At 33.1% G+C, this 19,791-nt stretch overlaps 1 protein-coding gene across 2 annotated transcripts in view; it reads left to right on the top strand.

Annotated features, from left to right (window-relative positions):
* Positions 1-19,791, top strand: part of LOC145272500 (retinal-binding protein-like) — a 573,911-nt gene that overhangs the window by 181,793 nt on the left and 372,327 nt on the right. The window lies entirely within an intron of this gene.

Consider the following 19,791-nt stretch of genomic DNA (forward strand, 5'->3'; position numbering starts at 1 on the left):
CCCATCTGGGTGTACCAAATTGTTCAAAGGGGAAATTATTCCCAACTCGCATTTTTGTAAAATGCACTTTCATATAATTCATTAAAAAAAAACAAATAACATATATATATATATATATATATAGCGTCATTCCAATACCCTTCAACATGTGTCAAATGTTCTAAATGTTCATTTTACTTTTTCGTATTCATTTATGAAGTAATTTACAAAAGTTCTGCTTCATAGTTATTACCAATTCAATATTTTGGCCATTCATAGTTTGGAGCAACTTCAGAATTTTTTTTAAATATTGAGTTTCGTTCATTTTAAGAGGTCAGTAATTCCAATATGAGTTCATAACCTACACTTGTTCAATTTTACTAGAATGGAAGACTATTATCTAATTTGTTGCCACGGTTTCTCAAAATGTTTGGATCATTTCACCACTCCAGAAAATAGTTCTAATACAATTCTCAACCCATATAATAGTACAAAATCAACTTGGCAATCTAGTGGGTGCAGATCTCTTCTGTGTTTTACAGCTGCTTTTCTCAAAGAGGTGCTGCCAGTCTTTCTTTACTCTATCCTTGTTTCCATGAAATGGTTCTTCCTTGTAAGGAAAGAATTTTTTCCTGTTTTTAGCCCCAAACAACTCTCCTGTCACTAATGCTCAGATCCGTGTTTTGTCTCTGCCAAAATAATTGTTTTTTTTTGTTTTTTTTTTTTTAAATTCTAAGTCCATATAAGTCAAATCCGTCTCAAGATGGAGTACTGCTGTCATATGCGGAGGGGTGCCACTGAAAGCATTCTTTCTTGAATTGATAGTATAAAAAAATCTTCATAATCTAGTGAGGGAAAGATCTTTTCCTTTCTCGCATAAGACACGTTACTCAACTTCCTGTACACTACCGTTATTTTCAGATGGAAGGTTCCGATTGAACTCTAATCTTTATATTTAGACCTGTCTTGCAAGTAGAAAATAGTCTTGTGGGCGTTCCGTGATCAGTGTTAGGTGTCGTTTTAAAGCATCTCTTCCCCGTCTCTTATTTATGGATGACGTGATCCACCGTGTTGGTTATTTCCATCATTTAGCAACGTTATCATTTGGCTGACATAATCAAGTGTGCATGGGGAAAAACAAAATTTAGAATATAAATTAGTTAATTAAAGATAACAAATGAAATTGAATATTTTTTTCATTACACAAATAAAATTCCGTCATTTAGTAATGTCACGAATTTCTCAAATAATTCGTTTATGAAAAATTGTCTCGCTAAATTCTTTTTTTTTTTTTTTTTTTAATAAAAAAAAAAACAAAAAAACTTATCAACTTTATAATTTTAAAAGAATTTTGGGGCATTTTTTTTTTTTTTTTTTTACTATGGACAACAAACCGAAAAAGTAGCCAAACAAATATATAACACGTTGCTAAAGGTAAGTGTTTTGTTTAAACTTACATGTATTTAATCCAAAACAAAAATGACGAATTGCTAAGTAAAAAACTTGTCACCAAGCATCTTGTCGGTTTGACTTAGCAACTCGGCACTTGTTTTGAATTAAATGCTTTAAGATACTTAGATAAGTTATGTTTCAAGTTAACTTACTCTTATATGATACTTATTTTGCCTTTGGCAACATTTATCTGTTATTTGACCACTTTTTCGGTTTGTCTGTAGTAATAAATACCCCCTTATTGTAAAATTCAGATTTCATGCTAATATTGAAATCTAGATGTACGTCATCAATATTTTTCTAGGAGAGGGGTATAACAAAAGTTTTTTGTATAAAATAAATCTATCAATCATGTTGATAGAAACTATTAATGGGATAACTGTAAATAAAAGCACATTTTGTTTGTCATGCCCACATACACATTCTTATTTTCATATCTCTCCCACCTCGACTATCCCATTCGACCTCCGCATCTGTCCTCCAATTATACTTCTCTCGTCTCTCTCTCTCTCTTGCACGCGGTTCTCTCTCTCGTCCCTCTCTTTAAAAACGCATAGAAACATGACGTTGTGATGCGATCACAAGCATACACAAAAGCAAGGGAACTCCAATCTGTAGTGGAATGTGGACAAAAATGGGTGGTCACGTTCAATGCCGCCAAGACTAAACTAGTTTCATTCAATAATTACAAGAAACCTTCTCTACCACCTATAGCAACGCCCAACGACTCTTTATCTGAGAGTACATCTTTCAAGCTCCTTGGCCTAATGTTCACAGGAAACATGAATTGGAACAATTACATTGAAGGCATTGCCAGGGCCGCTGCAAGGAAGGTGGGCTCTCTCTACCGTGCTAGAAAAGTACTAACACCTGAAAGTATCCTGTACCTCTATAAGGCCACCATTCGCCCATGTATGGAGTATTGCTGTCATATTTGCGCTGGTGCATCTGCTACTAGTCTCTCGTTCCTTGACAAGGTTCAAAAGAGTCGCAAATCTGATAGGCCCTGAACTGGCATCTAAGCTTCAGCCTCTGTCCCATCGATGAAACGTTGCATCCCTCTGCCTGTTCTACAAGTATTTTAATGGTGAATGCTCTGAAGAACTGCAAGCACTTATGTCCCCACGACGTGAACTCCCTCGACCAACCCGACAGGCTGCTAAATCCCACTCCCACACTGTAGAGACGTGCAGAAGTTCAAGTGCAACGTGAACCGACATCTTGCTGCCCAAATCCCTACGTAGTACCCCAGTAGTTGTTGCCCCTGATAGTAGCCCCCTACACCAAAGTGGCAATGTGCCTTGTTTGGGGTGAAAATGTAATAATAATAATAAAAAAAAAACTGTTTACACTCCCTTGCGCTTGAATATGGTGGTCACTCTCAAAGTAGCAGGCGGGTACTATAAAGGCATTTACCGCTAAAACCAAAGCAGTTTATCCCCAAATTCTTAACTGCAGTATGCGTTCCAGGAAACGATAGAAAATAAATCCACGTTTCTGCTAATTTCGGCAAATTTATCAGACCTAATGCTATTTTAACTTTAGCCTTGGTACAGAGCGTGGAAATTTTTTTTTTTTTTTTTTTTTTGGCTGGGAAAGAACGTAATTGAGTTTTGCTTGGGGGGGGGGGTTAAAAAGCTAACCAGAGAAAAGACAAATGCATATATAAATTAAAATACACATAATTACAAAGTCAAATAAGAGATTTAAATTTCTTTACTAGTAGTTCAGTCCGGCTTTGCTCTGGCCCTATGTACTGTTCATAACTTTATGTGCATATGTATGTATGTATATATATATATATATATACATACATACTGTCATCACGACGGTTCTAGGTTCGATCCTCGGCTTGGGAGAGGTGTTAGTCTAGCGGCACTGATGAGTTGTTAAACAACGAAACATGTCTGTATGTCGATGACTAAAATATATTTTATAAAGCTCCCCTCTTTGGTAGAGCACTCTCGTAAATTATCTTACTCGCTACTTAATTTAGCTGAAATAATGCGAAGCTCGCAATTTGTTTACAAACAAAACGTTTGAGCCCTCTACGAGTAGCGGACGGATGTTTATTTAAATACGCATTCCGACAGTTTAATTTCGGCCACCGATTCCGTAGTCAAGGGGTAGGACTGCCGACTGTCATCACGACGGTTCTAGGTTCGATCCTCGGCTTGGGAGAGGTGTTAGTCTAGCGGCACTGATGAGTTGTGAAACAACGAAACAGGTCTGTATGTCGATGACTAAAATATATTATATATATATATATATATATATATATATATATTAAACAGTTTGACTCGTGTCCAGGTAACCTACATCTAAAATTTCAAGAGTTTAGACCTAACTAAAGGCTGCAAAGGTCAAATCTTTTGAACTTTGACTCCTTGGCAGCCACATTTTCGGCTAAAAGCCAATGAAATAACTTGGCTTATGTTTGAATACACTTTATGTAAAATTTTAATGTTTAGAGCAAAAATTGGCTGAGTAATTTGGTAAAAACCGCAGAGGTAAATTTTTTTAACATTGACCCTAATTTTGATCCCTTAACATTGTTTTGGGCTCAAATCAAATTAAAAAGTTTGATCCATGTCCAAGTAACCTACATCTAAAATTTCAAGTATTTAGACCCAAAATTGGCGAAGGAATTTGGTAGTTTTCAAAGGTCAAATCATTGAACTTTGATTCCTTGACAGCCGAAATTCTGGCTGAAAATCGATCAAAAAGATTCTCCAAAATCTCAGTACCCCTTATGTCAAATCTCAAGTCTGAAAATTGACAGAGTAGTTTGGTATGGAAATGTACACACAATTTTCACTTTTATAGATATACTAACAGTTCAGCTCGGCTTGCCTCGGGCCCTATGTGCTGTTCATAATTTGCTCTACGTGTGAATACACTTTAGGTAAGATTTCAAATGTTTATACCAAAATTCGTCCGAGTAATTTGATATTGACTTCTGCGGTCAACTTTTTTAAACTTTGACCCCAATTTTGACCCCTTAAATTGTATTTTGATTTGAGACCAAAATGTTTTACCCATGTCCAAGTTACCTACATCTAAAATTTCAAGCCTTTAGACCAAAAATTGTGGAAGAATTTGGTAGAATCTACAAAGATCAACTCTTTCAACTTTGACCTTTTGGCAGCCAAATTGTCGCCCCAAAATTGATTCAAAACGCTTGCCGCATGTCTGAATACCCGCTATGTATAAATTTCAAATGTTTAGACCCAAAATTGGCTAAGTAGTTTGCTAGACACTGCAAAGGTCAAATTTTTTTTACTTTGACCCCTTGGCAGCTCAAAGTTTCAACCCAAACTGATTATAAAGCTTACCTTATGTCTGAATACTCTTTATGTAAAATTTCAAATGTTTAGACCAGAAATTGGCCGAGTAATTTGGTAGACCGCAGATGTCAGTTTTTTTTAACTTTGACCTCATTTTGACCCCTTAACATTTATTTTTTTGGGCTCAAATCAAATTAAAAAGTTTGATCCATGTCCAAGTAACCTACATGTAAAATTTCAAGGGTTTATACCCAAAATTAACGGAGGAGTTTGGTAGAGTTTTCAAAGATCAAATCGTTGAACTTTGACCCCTTGACAGCCAAATTTCTGTCCGAAAACTGATTAAAAAGATTTCCCAAATCTCAATACTCTTTATGTTAAAGCTGGAATCTCTAGAGCGAAAATCGACAGTAGTTATGTAGGGAAATGTACACACACACACACACACACACACACACACACACACACACACACACACACACACACACCTACACACAGACATTTTCACCTTTAAGGATGTAAATTGGTAACCCATTTCTATAAATTAGCGATCGCGTTTAATTTATTATCAAGGTTCTCGAAAATGCATTTTATAGTTTTAACTTTTATTTTATTCAGTTCAAAAAGACTATCCCCCCCCCCATAATATTTAAAAAATATTTATACTTATTTACTGTTTTAAAAATGAAGTTTCTTAAATTCGATGTATCAAACTCTCAAATTGATTTTTTTGTAATTTTTTGTCCAATAAAGTCCATCGCATGACAAAATCTTTTAATTTCAATTCTGACAAAATTCTTCTATCCATATATGCAATTTATCCAACACCAAATAAAACCCAGAGAAAATCTGCTAGTAAAAAGTTAGGTTTATTTCAATATTTACAAAAAAAAAAAAAAAAAAAATCACTGATAATCAGTTTTTTTTTTGTTTGTTTTTTAATTAACGTTGTTTTCGCCCGCGTCGCACTTTTTTGTTCTGTTTTGTTTCAAATAGTTACGCACGTGTAAAGAAAAACAAATTCGATTTTTTTTTTTTTTTTTAATGATTTGCAGTTTTGTTTTTTATTTTATAATAAATTTCAAATCTTCACTTTTTCTGAAGACCGTTGTTGATCCGAACAAAATCGGTAAAGTTTCTGATTTTTATTTCTTGTTTGTTTTTGTTTTTCTTTGTTTTTCTTTCCTGTCTTCCATGCATTTTGTCTCCATGACATTTCATTTCATCCTCATATAATTTTTACTCTTTTTACACTCAAAACAAGACATATTCCTATTTGGGATCGTGTCTAACCGGGGACTGTGGGGAGTTTAGCCGCAAGATATCTGTTCATATTTAATGTACTATTCTGCAGAATAGTACAGTCAGAAGCAGGAAACGGGGAGAGACCTCCAAAATCTCGCCAGTCCAAGGGAAGAAACTAAGGCTTTCCGGCATCTAAAAACCTCAATAGTGATGGGTGAGATTTTGCTGCTTGTCGAGTTACTCGGATATGTTTTTTGAGGAGACACAGGTGCTAGTGTTTATCAAAGTACATTCCATTAACGTATTTGAAGCAGGGATAACGCAGAGGTTGGAGCTTGGCCGACAGTGCGTGCCTGCGTGACCTTATTAAATTTTATACTTTTTTTTTTTTTTAACCTTGTTTGAGTAAAAGACATATGCAAAAGTTATCGGTAAAATCAAAACGCCATAATTTTAGTTAACTTTATGTAATAGCGACACCCTATCTTTGTGTACTGCTTATGTAAATCCGATTCAAGTTGTAAAGCTAACTCATTTGCATATTGCTTTACAAAATTTTTTTTTTTTTTTTTTTTTAATATAGCAAATGATTGGTAATATGGTCAATGTGCACTAGAAGACGAACTAAAAACTTAAAAAAAAAAAGTTGACAATTTTAGTTCTAGCACAAATTGGCCGGTGATATTTTATTTCGTGGACAAATATTTGGTGCTTCTTCAGTTTATTGCCGAAATTGAAGACGCCATTTTTTTCCACGCACTTGTTAGTAAAATTTAAGGGATATATCATTATCTGACCGAACGATTACTTCCGGAAAGGGATAGACGAACGTTTTTCAAAACGAAAACCTCACACTGGCCGGTTACCACGTCAGCTATGGGTTTTGGGGGATATGAACCTGGCACAAGATCAGGTTTTCTGGTAATCGTTCCCCGTAGAGATGCGGGAACATTAATTCCAGTAATAAAGCGGTTCATAAGACCGGGAATGACAGTGTCAGATTGCTGGAAAGCCTATGACAACCTGACTCAGGAAGGATTCCACCATTTGCGTGTAAATACTGAATCACCAGTATAATTTTGTGGACCCAATTACAAGTGCAACCACAAACCATGTTGAGCGTATGTGGTGTGAGGCAAAAAAAGAAATAAACTAGAATGTGGAACTCACACGCATATGGTGGTGGAGTCATATCTAGCCAAATTTATGTGGCGACATAAGTTTGGAGACAGTCCGCTAAGAAGTATTTTAGAGTTGATTAAAGAACTGTACCCACTTCCCAGGTAAAAAAACAAACAAACAAAAAAAAAACACTTCCCCGTTAAAAAAAGAAAAAAACAATCATTTAAATTAATTTGTTGTTTAAATTTGTTTAAGATTATTCATTTGTTCGAGAGAAAAAAGCTATTATACAAATCCAATTTAAATTTTTTTTTACGCAAACTTTTCAATCAATGTTTTTACAATTATATTTTGATAAATTTTTAAACCATTATGAACATGTCATTTTCTGTTTTTAATTTAAAAAAAAAAAAAAAAAAAATGATCCATGAAAAACTTTCCCGTTCTCATTAATCAAATCGAAACATTTCCAATTAAACAATTATTTTTGTTAATTTTTTTTTTTTTTTTTTTTTTTTTTTTTTCACGCAAATATTTCTCTTTCCAGAAGTTCGGCCAGATAATGATATATCCCTTAAATTTTACTAACAAGTGCGTGGAAAAAAATGGCGTCTTCAATTTCGGCAATAAACTGAAGAAGCACCAAATATTTAGTAATTGTGTTCAAACATTCCGGGGTTTTTTTTTTTTTTTTTTTTTTTTTATTATTATTAGAGGGAGTAATTTTATTTTGGGGTTTGTATTATAATCCAGAGGTACAAAAAAAAAAAAAAAAGTTATCAAAAGGAACTGAGATTAACTGATTTTAAAATATGGAAAAGACTTTAGTTTTACTCACTTCAAAATGTTTCACCGGTTCAAAAATCATACAGTGTTTATTGATAACAAGACAGATAGCGGCGAGTTGATTGTTAAATACGTGAAGTTTAGAAAATGAGTTAACATTAAAAATATATACGAAATACTGTTAGAAACTGAATGTTACGGTAGCATATATTCAGTGGGGTTCGAACAATATTTTGTATATATTTTTTAGTTTTAACTCATTTTCCAAACTTTGCACATGGGCATCACCTTATCGCCATTTATTTTGTTCGCCTCTATCGATAAACACTGATTTTTGAACCGATTAAGCGTTTTAAAGTGAGTAGAACCACCAAAAAAAAAAACTTTTCCAGAAAGGTAGAAGAATAACTTTGATAACAATTGTTACATTTGTTTTTAATTTTTGACCACGTTTTCGTACCTCTGTGGATGTAATACAAATCCTTATTAAAAATAAGTCGGATGTATTTCTAAATTGTAAGTGAACCCCCCCCCCCTATTTTTTGAAATTCTGGAGGAAGAAAATTTAGGAATCTAGAAAGTGGCAATTAAAAGTAAAGGAAACCCTCCAGAAAGTCAAATTTTACGGCTAAGCAAGTCGTAGTGTTTTCCTCAGGCATGCTTATACCGATGAAGGGAACAACTCGCATCGAAGTGTCAAGGTCAAAATCAGCCCTATGTTCAGTAGTTTAGTAAAATCGCTAAAAGTTGTAAATTTTGAATTTCTTTTAAAATAAAATACTTGATATGATGTACGTACGTATCAAAGTACTAATTTGAATAAGCATAAGAAAAAAAACTTATACTTCATTATGGACTGCAAATTAGCCAGAATGCACTTTTTTACATTTGAAATCGTTTTCATTTCTATCTAGTTGAACATTTTTTTATGTGATCTTGAATCTTATAAACTGCCTTATTTCTGGTTAATATTAAAGTTTATCATTCATTATAAAATATTATGCCCCATTTCATGATTCTATACTAAACTGTTTCAACTCTGTTTCTATGATAAAGATAGGGCATCAGTTTATGAAGAATTCTTTTTTATGCGAACTCCGAACATTGCCGTTTCTCCCGTCCATGCTACTAGATATTCTCGTCTTAACGTGCCCTTTATGAAGCAAGCAGAATCAGTTGCAATGATGGAGAAAAAATAAAATGGTCTAACTTTAAAGGGTTTTTTACAAGCGTTAAATTATGTATTAAATCTAAAGTTAATGAAAATCTTTGGCAACTTGGAAGCTTAACTCATTGTTCTAAGGGAAGTAACTCTATTTGAAGAATGTTCTTTTTCAGCTACTTTATTTAATGTAACAGTTTGTAGATTTTTAATTTAAAACTTCAAAAAAAGTTATTGATGAAAGGCTTGAAAAGTTACGATGCTTTGTTCTTGAAGCAATGTTCGACTCCATCTTTTTAGTATCATCTTTGCTTAGACAGTCTAAAATCGACTTCAGAATTTAGTGTGTGTGTGTGAGGAGGGTAATCTCAACTTTATCATTTTTTTTTCATAGGTGCTTAACTGAACTACAATATATATCTAGTCTCCTTTTGTAAGACATTTACAATGAGAACTTTAGTGCACTTTTAGCAATCTCGTAATTTTAGTCCTCGCATTCCGTGAGCAATGTTTCTAACATAGGGAGAAGAATTGCTGTCTTCTGAGTTGATATCTATCCATATAATGCTTGTTGGCTAGTTTTTAACTTTGAAGTGATAATTCATCAAGTGGCTTCATGCCTTGCTCAGAGCAATCCTTTTATTATAAAACACAAAACTTTCTAATAAAACTCCAGTTTTTTTTCTATGCTTTACGTTAGACGGAATTTACAAACTGAGCTTCTTTGCAAGGGCTCCCTGTTTATAGTACATGTTTTCATGGGACTGCTTCTCTACTGATTATGACGGTCGTTTTCAAATCCAATATCAATACTCCGGCAATGGACCACACCCACATATGTTCAAACTCTGCCCATTTCATTTAATCATTTTCAATCCTCTCATAATAATTATCTTTCACGTGAGAATAATCCCATTCTTATCCTTGAGTTTCTTTTGCCTTTTGATAAATGGTAACCCATCTAGTAAAATATAAAGATTAGTATATCATGTATTTGGTCTGAACAATTCTGTTCACTATTACTGGTGCTATCACATCAGACTTTCTGAAGATATTGGCTTCCTCACCTAAAATGCACCAGACACTATTAGTTTCATTTTTTCTTCCCCTTTGCGGAACTATGTTCTGCAAAGGGGAAGAAATTTTCCTGTACAAAACAACCAAACCTCATAAATAAATATTTGAAGATATAAAGAATTTGAAGCATAAAAACTTTCACCAAAATTACTGGATTCAGCATTAAATACTCGAAAACGGTTAATATGCCATAAAATAAACCCAAACAACCAAACTGTCAGTAATTTTTCAAATATGCTGATAGAACTATAAAAATCTGTTTTTATTTTAAGGTTTTAAGTTCTTGAGTTGCTTTTGCAAGTGATGCAATTGAAATCTAGCAGACAGGCATGAACATAATCACATCATAGTTGCTCTAATCATTTATGGTCCAATTTATTAATTTCAGTGTTGTCATAAAATTAATTACAAAAAAAAACATTACAGAATTTCGATATAAAGAGCTAAAAATTAATTAGCTTATAAAATAAAACTTTTAAAATGTTAGTATGGCTGTCTTTTATAGCTGTTTTACTCTATTAGTGATCAAATTCCTTTTTATAAAAAAAAAAACACTTCAACTTGTACTGAATGTCAAAGCCTATTCTCCCCTTCCCAACAGTGAACCCGTCCTTATAAACTGCCATAACCTTAACCACATCCTTTCAAAATATTACCAAGATTGACCCAAATAACATCTTATATAATAAGCTAAAAAAAAAAAAAAAAAATTTTTAAATAATACATGTACGAGCCCTTTCTAGTCTTGCACAAAAACACGCGTTCACATCTCAAGCCATTTTTCTTGTCATACACATACGCGCACACAAACATACATGCGCACGTACACACACGTAGATATATTCACGTACATACTCACACGCTAACGTATGCACACATGGGTAGTGTCATTTCCCCTTTGAAGGAAATCCACACATGTGCAAAAGACCACCGGAAACAACTATAAAAGCAAGAGACCTGAGCTGTTTCCTCCTTTTTGACTCCGCTCCCGAGCTGAGCAGTCGACGGACCATCCGCTATTTTGGGGTGTGCGCGCCCCACGTCACCTGCTACTATGTGTGGGACAAAAGCCAACAGACAGTATGTACACCTTACACACTTTCTATCTCCATGGCCTGGATTGACTTTCTCTCTCTCTCCCTACAACAATAGACTTTCCCTCTCACCAGCTAACAGCGAGAGACGCACGCCAAACTGGATAAACACATGCTGTACCCTTTCATTTAATTTGTTTCTTCACAAAATAAATTCTAGTTTGTTTAATTCAATAAACGTGTTGTTCGTTCCTTTCTGAATTCAATTCATTTTTCCTATTTTACGACTGGGGGATATGTATAATATATCCACCAGTCCACCACATACATTATGAATAATATCAAAATAATTCCGCACTTCTATCACCCTCACAAAAAGAAACCTCTTGAAGCACAACTATGATTGGTTTATAGTGGTAAGGCTTTGTGTAGAACTATCCACACTTTTTGGAACAACTGCTAATCCCAGTCTGTGCAATTGGTTGGTGAGGACAGTGGACAGGTTATCTGCTTTCCTTCTAGATGCATGTTGTAAGAGAGACTGAGGCTGCATCTCTCTCAATGGTTTTAGCATGTTCCCAGATGCTAACCTGGAAATTTGTCCCGGTGCAACACCTAGAACACTTAGTATTTCCAAATAGTCACCCATTTGGTAATGGCCAGGCTCATCGTTGCTTTATTTCGGTCACACAGACATACACACATAATATTCTTAGCTCTAAATGACTCAAGAGATCGAAGGTTGGCGGTATATCAACATGGAACCAATCAAGCTGATTTTAAACTTAGTTGCACTCTAATATTATGTAGGGTATGCATCTTTTTCCAGCTAGGGGTTAATAGGATCTTATCTTTAATATAATATTTAAAGGCATAGTTTTGATATTTCCATCTGTAAAACTCATTGCAACAGGACTGCTTTCATCCAGATTACAACAGTTGTCTGCAAGCCCAATGTCAACAAATACCTGTCAAGCCATCCTTTTGCCTTTTAATCTTTGTTCAATTCTCTCATAGTATTAATCATCCAACTGACAATTTAGGTTTGTTTTACAATCCACAGAGGTAAAAAAGTGGTCAAATTAAGTAAATGTTATCAAAGGCAAGATAAGTTATGCTTCTAGCTATCTGGAAAAATCTTTAGCAATTTTACTTGCTTTAAAACGTCTGTTCAGTTCAAAAACAGTGTCGAGCATTCAGTGGGAACAAGAAAAATGGCCGCTAATTGACACCTAAATATATAAAGAATTGATAATGACTTAAAATAAAATAAAAAATATACAAAATACTGTTAGAAACCCACCTAATATGTTAGTGTCATGTTGGGTGGGTTTCTAACCGTATGTTGTCTTATTTTCAAGTTAATATCAAAACTTTATATATTTAAGTGTCAAGTCGTGGCCATTTTTCTTGTTCTCCCCTAATGCTCAACACTTTTAACCGAATAAACGTTTTAAAGCGAGTAAAACCACTAAAAACTTCTTGTACCTCTGTGGATTGAAAAACATACCGGACAATTTCATTAACCTTTTTGCTCGAGTGGCTTCTGGCTTTAGTAAATGGTGATTGATTAGCATATGCTCAACAAAAAACCTGGAAGTGTTGATATACCACAAAACAAATTTCGTACTATTATGAAATCGCCTACTACAAATGTGTACACGTTTTGTGCGTGATCTATCGAAGTAAAAAAAAAAATTAACTCTAAACCACTCAAAAGAATTGTGCTAATTTCGTTGCACACTACTGCTCTGACCAATTAAATGATTTTCTAAAACATAAAAAAATTGAAAATGCTTAAAATATCTCGATGGCATACAAAGAAAAAACTTGATGACATAAGTTATGCCTGGCACGTTTAGATATTTTTCTCTCAAGACCATATACGTTGTGTCACATTTTTTACACTACTTTTTCAATAAAAATGGTACAACACAAGCAATGAAATTTGCCATATAACTGTACTTTTGTGCAAGGAATCCGAATATGTCACTGAAAACCTCCAGATATTGTTTCCAATCTGCAGTAAATGCACAAATGTTGCAATACCATAAAAATTTCATTAAAAAAGTTTGAAATCTCAAAGATGAATTGTTATGCATTTTATATACAAGAAACTGAAATCTAATATTAGGATTGTTTCCAAATGAATATATTGAAAGATTTTTTGCTATTGTAGATTAACACCTGCTAAATCCATCACCACCTGCCTCCACAAAATGTGATTCTCCCCTTTTTAGGCAATTACATACGAACACACTGAAAGACTTGGCAGAAATAAAAACATAAAAATTGATTGTAAAATCTTAGATTTTAAAGCTAACAAATTTTTTCGTTGAAAAATAAATCTTTATTTTTAATTTTTCTTTATTTTTAGACAGTTGTGTTCTAGGTTCGCCACTTCAGTTTTGCGTTAGTTGTAGGGTTACAGGCAATAACGTGTGAACCCTCTGAAAATTTGGCAGAAAGAAAACAAAAGCAATTATTTGAGAATTAGATATTAGTTTTACATAAATTTAATGTAAAATAATTAATTTCCAGACTATTCTAAAGTTTTAGGGCTGTTAATTTTTCTATGAAAGACAAATACTGTTTTTATTTTATTTTAGACGATTTTGTTTGTGGATTGCTTGTTAGGATGTGGGCTTCCCATTCAGACTTAGGATTAGTGGTAAGGTTAAAGGATATTTTTTCAGGATGGAACTTGGCACTTAAATTTAAGGGTAATGCTATTACAGATTTAAGGGAAACTTTTAAGAGGTGGACTTGTTACTTGGACCTGAATTTAGTGGTAGTTTATGTGTATTCAATTTTTTCAAATTGAAATATATCAAAAGAATTTGGAATACTAACAAGAATGGCTGGGGAGTGGGGATCATTATACATAAAATTTATACTTGAAGATGACCCCCCCCATCTATTCTAAATTTTTTTTTTTTTTAATTACTTTAGTATTCACACATAATCGCCTAGAGTAGCTTTAATTTTTTTTTAATTTCCAGCTATAGTCATTTACTACTATTAAAGTTCAAAAATCAAGTATATCTGAAAGTTGATATTTCTTGAAGGAAATTTTAAACAGCTTTTTTTTTTCAAAATAAACTTGTAAACATACTTTTCGTTTTCAAATTAAGCAGCAGCAGCTGCAACTGCTGACTACCTTATAATTATGAGCGTTACTATTCAAATTTAATTTCACTGAAAACGGGTTACAATTTTGGAGGGAGCCTAATTAAAACTGCTGGTACCAAAAGAAATCAATATAGAATTATCACGCATAAAAATAATAAACATTTTATTAGTTGAGGTACAAAAAATACTTAGAAAAAAATGTTTGAGGCACGTCTAAGACAAAAAAAAACTAGTTCGTTTTTGTTTTTTTTTATTTTGTACCTCGATAAGTGAGATTGATATTTTTCTGATTTTCTTCTAAATTTCATAGCAAAATTTCTCAGGGGTGGTACCGAGCTAATAAGCACCGCGAGGAAAGAAAAAAAAAAAAAAAAAAAAAAAAAAAAGGACGCAAAATGTCCGTTTCATAGTGTTAACAGTTTTATCATTACTTTCCTAAACACTCTTCAAGTCTATTATATAGATTATTATTTAAGAAAGCATGTAAAGGAATATTCATTTCCTAACCAAATTATATTTTGTATATTTTAAAAATCAAAACACTATCTTGAAATATCCAAAGCGTTTTATGGTAGTGGGCATTACTACCTTTTATTAATAACTGCTTGCACCTTGATGTTGCCCGGGAAACGATGCAAATACTGTGTACTTTAGCTTTCACCCTTTTATATCGTATCATTTTTATCTTTATTTAATTTTATCTTCAATTTTAAACAACTAAAAATACGATGCTCTATTTACTGTTTATGACTGCCAACTCCACAATATTCCCTCCCACAAGCCATTTATGAAGGTCGCAACCATGGGAGAACGCATGAATATATCTCTAATAGGTATTAAAGATGTTTATTTTTTTTATATATTGATAAATGGAGAATCATTTCCATTAAATATCCAATTGGTATTATGCTTCTAAGTTGATGGTAGCATATTTAAAAACCTGCCATTCTGTCTCTAGTTGAAATTCTCCATTGGTTTCCAAAAAGAACCGGTTATGGAGTTCTACCCTGATCTTGGTCATTTCCGGTTTTGATGTGTTGCCATAGATGGCAGTGTCATCTGCATTAATGTCTACAAATGATCTAAGAATGTGATTTGGGAGATCATTGATGATTAGGAAAAGTTGGGCGATTGGTGGAGCTCTGAGGGACACCACCTGTGAGCTTTTGATTTCTGCTCATCAACCACTACTCTCATAAACTAATCAGAGAAATGGTTTAATAATTCAGACATCTCCAACTATTTTGTAGCTGGAGATTTTGTGAAATAGGATATGTGTGGATATATATATATATATATATAAAACTCTGTTTCTAATTACGTCATCATTACAACGTAGCACTGAAGAATCAATCACCTGATCTTTGTCACATATTTCATTCCTTTTTATTACTGTTTTGATCTATTATCTTAATTTTTGTTAAAAATTCCAAAGTTATTTAAAATTTTAACAAATATTTCATCTCTCTAAAATACCTTTTCCATTTCAATAACATTCTTTTTGCTATCAAAACAATTTTATTCAAACATTCACAATCGCCAATGATTATTTACCCGACGTTTTCCAGCAGATTACCAATACCTGTTATTTAGAAATCGATTCTTAACATGGCAAGGGTACTTTTTAACTATTTTGTATTTTCACCTAATAATTTCATAAACAAGATGCCGTAAAAATTGTATTGAATTTGAAAATCCTATTTAAATCATAGCACGGTTCGTATTCTGCAGAACTACCTTTTTTTTCCTTCACCTTTTTTTTCCTTCACCTTTTTTTTCCTTCACCTTTTTTTTCCTTCACCTTTTTTTTCCTTCACCTTTTTTTTCCTTCACCTTTTTTTTCCTTCACCTTTTTTTTCCTTCACCTTTTTTTTCCTTCACCTTTTTTTTCCTTCACCTTTTTTTTCCTTCACCTTTTTTTTCCTTCACCTTTTTTTTCCTTCACCTTTTTTTTCCTTCACCTTTTTTTTCCTTCACCTTTTTTCTCCTTCACCTTTTTTTTCCTTCACCTTTTTTCTCCTTCACCTTTTTTCTCTCTAGATGTTTTAATGTTAACAGTTAAAATTATTGTTGATACACATTTTTTTTTTTTTTTTTTTTTTTTTTTTTTTTTACATACTCCTACTTCTACAAATGATCTAAGAATGTGATTAGGAAGAGTTGGGCGATTGGTGGAGCTCTGAGGGACACCACCTGTGAGCTTCTGATTTCTGCTCATCAACCACTACTCTCATAAACTAATCAGAGAAATGGTTTGATAATTCAGACATCTCCAACTATTTTGTAGCTGGAGATTTTGTGAAATAGGAGATATATAAAACTCTGTTTCTAATTACGTCATCATTACAACGTAGCACTGAAGAATCAATCACCTGATCTTTGTCACATATTTCATTCCTAGAAACTCTGTTTCTAATTACACGTGCCTACATCTGTTACACTTAAGAGAGACAGTTGTACTAGTTCTTTGATGCATTTATTAAAATCTGTTCGTTGGTCTGAAAGCTTTATACTTTTCAGTCTGGATTGCTGTAAAAAAGTGACCATAAGTGTCTTACAGAAAAGCTCTTCTCTATCTACTTATCTAGATTAGAACTTGCGAGATAAGAAGTTTGAGATTTATAAGTGACTAAACGACATTAAGTAGTGTTTAGTTTTATTATCGACACCACAACTATTATCAATTATAATTTTTTACTATCAAACTAATCTGTTTGGAAATATTTAAACTAATTTTAATTATAAACGCTATGTTTTAATGAAATAAGTTTCATTGCTGGGTGCGGTCTTCTCCTACAGAAGAATTAACTGGAGCAAAAGCTAGATCCGATATCTGGAAAGATTTGAAATTTATTTATTCATTTTACTATTTTTGTGGGGAGGGAGACTGATCACCACTGCTGGGGAACCATGAGATAAAACATTTTATTTATAAATCCCAGGAACAGTTTTTTTATGGTGAACACCTGATGCCTACAATAAGACTAGCTTAAATTCTCGATAGCAAACTAATGAAGTGATTAACATATTGACAACAAATAGAAGTATTTTCTAATGAGGGACTTGGGACTAAACCTTTGTTTTTATTTTCATATAGTTTTAAAGGTTAAAAAACTTAAGATTATACATCTCAAACTATTATAGAAAAGGAAATTTTTGAGTGTGTGAGTTCATTCCCTATGGACTCGAAAAAGGCTGGGCTGACTTTTAAGAAATTTTACATGAAGGTACTTTGTGCCTGGCAGTTTTCTCAGATAGACTTTGTTTCAGAATATTCTTGATAATTATCGATAATCAAAATAATTTGATGAAAGAATAGGCGATTTCGACCAAAGTTTACACCCTATACAGCTTAACATCACAAGTGCATTTGAGAAGTTTTATTACCACCCAAGCTGAAAGGCTTGACATAAAATCAACAGTAGGTTCTTCGATACGATGGCGCATTCAAAATAAATTTTTTAGTGTACAATTGAAGCATGATACTTGACTTTTGCATTTTAAACTTTTATTCAAGCCATTTTTATTTAATAATTATCATAGTGCGTCTTATTGCAGAAAATTGTCTTGCAAAATAATTTTCCAACGAAGGACTTATTTTGTAATATAGGTTTAAAGTAGTGGTGGGACAATTAATCGTAAGAATCGTGTATTTTGGGGGGAATCGCATCGTTAAAAAATCTTAGATTTATGATTCTTTCATTACGATTCTCTTATTTTAAAGTTGAACTGTTTGTTTTAAGTGAGATTTAAACAAAAGGTTTAATAGAACAATGTGGTAAGTGAATTTTTTTTTCTTTTAGAAATTTACATTTTATTAAAATATTCTGCGAATGAAGCAATTAAACATTTCTTTTGGGACTTCTTTGTACAATAAACAACGTCAGAAACAGCATTAAGGCGGAGGCGATTTTGAAAGTTCAATAAATAACTTTTATTTAACAATAAAAATAAACAATTGTCAAAAATTTACTTTTTTATATAGAAATAAAGAGGTAAATTAGGACATTAAATAAGAATAAACATTAAAGGACGATAAGTATATATAATAAAAATAAATATAGAAATAAACCAATGGTAAATGTTACCTTACGCTACAACAGAACACTGACCATTCTGATTTGCCCACCTAGCGGAAAAATCCGTTTTTCTGAGACTGAGACTGTGCCCCTGCCTTCCCCGGACCAAAACTGGTCATTTTTATACATTCAATCCATCGGGACAATTTTCTTTCAAATTAAATTTTTACGATATTTGTCAGTTGAAAGTACAGAATAGTTACAAAACGAATTTACGAAAAATCGTCCCCCGGAAAGCCTGTCCTTTTTTGCTAGGTAGGAAAACTGGTCTTTTATTAAATAAAGGGACCAGTTTTCCTACCTAGCAAAAAGGGACGAGTTTTCTGGGTACGATTTTTCTGGGCACCTTACAGAACACTATCCCCTCTCCATGTTAAGTATGTGTTATTAAATAAGATATTTTTTATGATCTACTCCATGTTTAGAACAGCTTTTGAGGTTGGTGTTTATTCCGAAAGCCGTTAACATGGGGAGGTTGGGGTGTTTATAATACACTGGGGTACGTCCTAAAAATTTACCTTTAAATATTTTAGGTTTGCAAGAAAGTAAAAAATATATAAATAAAAGGAGAGAACATTAAAACTCGACGCTCACCTTTAAAATTACGACTTTTTATTGTTTTTCAAGTATGCTGAAAACGAATATCACATTTTAACTTTCCACGGACTCCGGGTATTAAGATATCTTGGTCAAATAACACGGCAAATAAGATTTTTTTTCCAAATAGAAACATATTTGAAAACCCCCCAAAAATGCCCACGAAAATACAATTTTAATAGAACAATTTTTGAATTAAAGCAAGATTTTTATAAAGTAGAACTGGGGGAAAAAATGTCAGCGATGTATAACAAAGTAAAGAAAAAATGAAATTCTTACAAAAAATGTGAAAAAGTGTCAGTGATATTTTGAATGAAGTGATGTAACTGTTCAGTTGGAAAAATTGTTTGGTGTGTGAATTTGTTTACAGCACACGCCGTATCAGATTCCTGTGCGCATGCACATCCGAAATTCTATAATACAGGTCTTTATATCTCGCAAACTACTTGTTTCTGTAAAATTTAAATGAGATTTTCGTCTTCAGCTGTAAGAAATTTCTTTCCTACACACTCAATTTCCTCCTTGCAGAAGCAAATGAATTCCACAAACAAAAGCCATACCTTTAAACTCAAAATTTATTCACAAGTAACAGCAATGAAAGTTCTTTGGTTCTGGTATAGTCCTTTAGCAAAATGGTGGCCCGATTTGCTACCATACGCATGGAGCTTTTAGTTCGAATTCCTATTGTTTGAATGAAGATCATGGAGAACATGGCGGGAATGATGGCGCCTATAATCAGGCATAATATGAGCCCCTTGGGACTCAAGAAGAAATGAGATAAGATCCAATATTTAGACAATAAACATGACAAACAGTTTCTTGAATGTCATTCTTGATCT

This window comes from Euprymna scolopes, chromosome 1, assembly GCF_053919585.1.
Source record: "Euprymna scolopes isolate OS-2025 chromosome 1, ASM5391958v1, whole genome shotgun sequence".
NCBI lineage: Eukaryota > Metazoa > Mollusca > Cephalopoda > Sepiida > Sepiolidae > Euprymna > Euprymna scolopes.